Source organism: Vicugna pacos, chromosome 29 (assembly GCF_048564905.1).
Source record: "Vicugna pacos chromosome 29, VicPac4, whole genome shotgun sequence".
Classification (NCBI taxonomy): Eukaryota; Metazoa; Chordata; class Mammalia; order Artiodactyla; family Camelidae; genus Vicugna; species Vicugna pacos.
In genome coordinates this window covers 7,349,653-7,354,862 of record NC_133015.1, presented here as the reverse complement: position 1 = coordinate 7,354,862, position 5,210 = coordinate 7,349,653, and the positions used below count along the sequence as shown (strand labels likewise).

General features: G+C 43.5%; 1 long non-coding RNA gene across 1 annotated transcript; it reads left to right on the top strand.

The window, feature by feature from the left end:
- The first annotated feature begins 1,726 nt into the window (after positions 1-1,726).
- On the top strand, positions 1,727-4,103 carry LOC107033378 (uncharacterized). The gene is made up of 4 exons (XR_001458842.3): positions 1,727-1,884; positions 2,033-2,130; positions 3,390-3,447; positions 3,722-4,103. It is a non-coding gene; the product is annotated as an uncharacterized lncRNA (long non-coding RNA).
- Positions 4,104-5,210: the final 1,107 nt, after the last annotated feature.

Genomic DNA, 5,210 nt, shown 5'->3' with positions numbered 1-5,210 from the left:
TGATTTGAGAGACTGTGTTCTGGACTTGAGTCCTCAGGAAGTCTGCAGAATAAAACATAACTCTTAGCCTTTTGGTTGTGCATTTTGTTTCAGTCAACGCCCCACAAAGTATAAAGTCCTTTCATAGGAAAGTGTTGGCTTGGTCATATGCCATTTAACACACTTCTTGCTTTTAGAGGTTTTCTTTTTTCCACTTCGATCTCAGTTTTCCAAAACTTGTTGAGGATTTTGCTATTGTTAACAATTTTGGGGCCTTTAAATATGGTATCACTGGCAGAGAGGTGTCATGGTTTTGAAATTTAAGAATAACAACCAACTTTTATTAAACAAGTATTATGTGCCAGGAACATAATGAGATCTTTGTGTAGATGATCCCATTTAATTCTTGAATTATTCTCACTTTACACATGAGGAAGCTGAGGCTGTGGAAGTTTCCATGCAAGTTGAGCAATAGTGAAGGGAGAATTTGGACTCAGGCTGATTCTAAAGTCCAGCTGTCTCCAGTGCCTGACTAACTGGGTTCAGTAAACTAAGGTTACCCCCAAATTTGCCACTCAGCTCCTCGGCTTGCAAAACATTATCTTTTTTATTTATAACTAGAAATTACCTGAAATGCTTGCTGGGTAGAAACAGCAACATGGCAGTCAGGAGTTCTGCACATCTTTTGGAGAAGCTGCTAGTGGGGGGAAAGGATAGAGAAGGAGGCAGAGGCAAGAAGGTGGGGCAGGAAGGGAGGAAGGGGTGCGTCACGGCACCTGGCACGCACAGCGCTGCTCGGCTGCTCTTCTTCCCGCCTCCTCCCAGAAACCCAGACGGGATGGAAGGATGCTTCCCCTTAGACAGGGATCCAGAGGGCCGGGCCCAGGGCCTGAAGCTGAGCAACCTGTCGGCTGAAAAAAAACGCACGACCGAAAAGTTGAGAACTACGTTTTATTCAGCAGACTTTCTGAGGACGACATAAGCCCTGGAAGACAGCCTCTCAGATAGCTGCGAGGGACTCCAAAGGCATCAGGGCGCAGCCAGGATACACAGGATTTTTTGCAACAAAAACCAGGTAGTCAGACCATCAAACGATTAATGTTAATTAAAGAAAAAATAGACATCTCAAGTTTACAAATTTAGTGCTTTTCTCTGTATGGGAAGATGCAAAAGTCTGGGCTCACTGAAACCACCTCTTTGATGTGCACCTTAACTCCCTAGGGCCAGTGTCCTGTTTTTCTCCATCCTGAATCCCCTCAGTCAGGGGGAGGCTGTAGTGGCTGCAACATCCTCTGTTTACTAACATGGCAGGCGACATTCTTCATCTACAGTCAGACATTCAATAGGATTTGGGGTAGAGCTGAAATATTATGTTGGAGGGACATCCTTTAGATATAGTCACTTTAGTATTTTTTAAAAAAGATTATTTTTTTCTTTGGACCCAGGTTAGCACTTCTCTGGGTTATTTCAGAAAGACACTCAGTGCTGACAGATGAATTTGTCTCTACCGTTTATCTGCACTGGAATTAGGCTTCTGTGGATTTAAAAAGGGGAAGACATAACTGCCCCAAATAAACCGTCCCAAATATTATCTTCTGTAAGGCTGGTAATGAATGGGAAAAAAAATCTGTGTTCTTTGCAAAGCCTGGAGAGAACGGGCAGCGGTAAGGCGGGGAACACTGACGTATCCTTTGGCAAGCTGCAGCTTGGGAGTTTGCCCCGGACTTTACCCAGGAAGTAGGCCACATCAGGAGTGCACAGGGGCACAAGAAGAAACCAATCCTGCCATCAGGAACACTCTGCACTTGGGAATTCTCTTTTTCAAAAAGCACCCGCTTCTAAGAGGTCCAGCTGCTGTCTTACCTTTGCACATCGCAAATGGTTCCCTCCTATTCTAAAGGGAAGGTGATTTTCTCTTTAATTCTCCTTCTTCCTGGCTGAGAGCAAGTACTATGGCTTTTAGCAGTTCTTTTTTTTTTTTTTTTTTTAATGAGCTTGAGAGCTGTACAAAACAAATCCTCTTTGGTCATTTGCACTTATTCTTCTCCTCCAGGAATGTGCTGAAGTGTCCCTGTGGCCTGCCACGTGAGAGAGTGAAAGTGGTGTGATGATGACCCAATTGGATAGTGGATGGAGGATTCTCGACACCAGGTACTGGCCGGCCAGCAGGACAGGGGCTTGTCCCGTGGCAGCAGAAAGTTGCTCTGTCGGCCAATAGCGGGGCTGGGAAGTGGCCTGATCCAAACAAGAGCCAGTGCTGACTGCACCCCAGCGCTGCCCGCCCAGCCAGGGCCCGAGCTGAGAACCCCGCCCTCCCTCCCTGCTGACTTTGCAGGGCTGCTCTGACAAAGGCTCCCTGTTGGCTCAGGACATAGACCTCCCACAACTACAGAGATAAAACAGAGGGAGATTAATAGGAATTAGATGCTAAGCAAATAACTTCGGGGATAATATTTTTAAATGCTTATGTATCTAGAACCTGACCTGCTTTTATTCAATTTCAAGGTATGCAAATATGGAGGCACGAGATACTCTTCATCTTGTGTAACCTGTGCTAAAACAGGCCCTGCCTTCCTTAGGTGTTGGGGTCTAAACCTTACTTGGCTATCAGTTCAATTACAGGAGGTATCCCAAATAACGTGTATGTGGAGACAGACAGGGGAACCCCAAGGCTACACTGACTCGGGAGGGCAGTATGGCTTCACAGATGGAATTCATGGTTTCTTCCTCTACTCCTGGCCCCCGTGGTAACCTTCCGCAAGTCTGAGGCAAGAAGTTTCTTCATAAGGAAGAAGAGATACAGTGGGGCCTAACATTGTTTTTTGTGAACTGTCATCTTTACACCTTTGGAAATGCCTCTGTAATCTGTTAGGCTAACAGAAACTTGCTGTGCCATTATGTTATGATAGATAAAAGCAAGCATTTTGGGCTCATTAGCTAGGAAATGCTCAACACCTGTAGACTATCGTTAATATTCAACATGTGCTGTTGAATTATGCAACTCATTATTTTATTATCTTTACATTTTGACTTTATATTTATTCAAAAAAAAAAGAAAGAAAGAAAAAGAAAGAAAAGAAGAAAGGAAAAAACTCCAGTTACTATCATCTCTTATCTCTGAACTTGAACTACTGGAATGATTACCTTTGCTATGTAAGCAAGGTTAACCCCCACCTACACGCATGTTCCCTTGGAGAATGGTATTTACACTATCACGTGATAAGCAGCTAGTTCCAATCTGTTTTGGAAACCAGTTAAATAGAAATAATCTCAAAAAATCAATATTCAGAAAATGATCTTCCCTTTACTCTGGAGGAGTGGTTTGAGCAGCCAAGAGAGTAGCCCTTTTATCGCTCCTTGTCCCTCTGCACAAGTCTGTATTCACACTGGAGAACCACATTACTCCACAGATGATGATACAGCAAATAACATAAGGAAGTGCTGGGCCAGAGAAGCGCAGAGAGTGAGGTATGGATGGGAAACCGTTGGTCACCTGCTGCCGTCCCCTGCCCCGCCTCCTAGCCCTCGCCCAGTAATTCCCTGCTCACTGGTGGGAAAGCCCTCTCTCTGTCTCTGTATCCCTGTGTCCCTCTGTCCCTCTCTCAATGTTTTTTTTTTTTCCCATTCTACCCCAAGAAAATGCTTCTCCCTTTACAGTTTACACATATCTCAGAAACAACCATTTCTACCTTCTGCGTATTCTGAAAGAGTAAGAATTCTGATTCCTTCCTTCTCTAATCAGAGGTTCCTGCGGATGAACAATGGTGCCTGCCACATCAGTAAACAAAGGATGTTGCAAACATCAGACCATCAGCCACTGCAACCGTCCTGTCCCCAGCGGTGAGCCCTGAAGCAACTCAGGGTGGAGAAAAACAGGCTGCTTGCCACCCCAACAGTGCACCCTGAGGGGATTCAGGATGAAGAGGAGAGGATGCTGGCCCTACACAGCTAAGGTGCATATCAAAGGAATGATTTCAATGAGCCCAGACTCTTGCATCTTCCTACTCATCGAAAAGCACTAAATTCATGAACTTTGAGAAGGCTGGTTTTCTTTAATTAACAATAACCTTCTGATGGTCTGACCACTCTGTTTTTGTTGCAAAACTCCTATATATCCTGGCTCTTCCCACACCTCTCCAGAGCAGTCCCTCAGAGCTATCTGAAAGTCTGTCTTCTGGGCTTATGTCCTCAGAAAGTATGCTGAATAAAACATCATTCTCAATTTTTCAATTGTGCTTTTTTTTTTCAGTCGACAGTCCGAATAGTTTTAATAATTTCTAGACTTACTCCATGAGGGTGCTAAATACTGGAAAATCTCTTGCATAGTGTATATAAACCCTTACAGAGAAGTCTCATAATCACAGCTTTTGGTACACATTACTCAACACAGCTTGCCTTTGGCATGTCAGGGGCTGGGATGTTGATACCGCATTGGGAAATACTGCGGAGATGCAATAAGGACCAATGAGTTCCTCAAGGAGTCCCCTACTTGTAAACTAGAGATCATAAATCAGTTCTAATTAAAAGGCTGAAAAGACACAAAGGAAATAATTTCAGAAATTATTCAGAGAATAATTCTTTAGAAACTCCTATGAGACTAGCTACTAAATTCACGATGGTTTCGCTAAAAGATCTGATAGCTGGTGCTGTGTGTTTCAAAAATGCAGCCGCATTAGTAGAATCGGTAGGTTGGGCACTTGGCAGGTTTTTTTTCTGTGTGCTGCCAACTATAATAGTTTGCCACTGTTAGTAATTATTAATCATAAAATGTCAGTAAAATGGGAGGAAACATGAAACAAGACCCATGAGCCAGTTTCTATGAAGTTGTCATAAGGGATTTCTTTTTTCTACTGAATAAACCAAGATTAATCTTCTCTGTGGTGGGGTATAGAAGTACACATGACTCAGACAAGCAGCGAACCACAGTATTCAATCATGTGCAACCATGTGTAACTCAGCTGTAAGGTTTCACTTCTTTGAGGAGATAGTTTCTTGAAGGAAGTGTGGTCAGGTCAGATACATCAAGAGTAAGAAGAAAAGTCATGGCGGCGGGGGGGGACTTTTTATACGCAAGGGAGCTGCTCCCATTATTATTAAGCACCTGCTATTTATCAAGTACTATTCTTAGCACTTTGCATTTCTGATCTCACGTATTCTTTTCAGCAACTCGAGGAAGTAGGTATATTTATCTCCGTATTTCAGGTGATTACCGTCAGGGAAGTTAGGTAAAT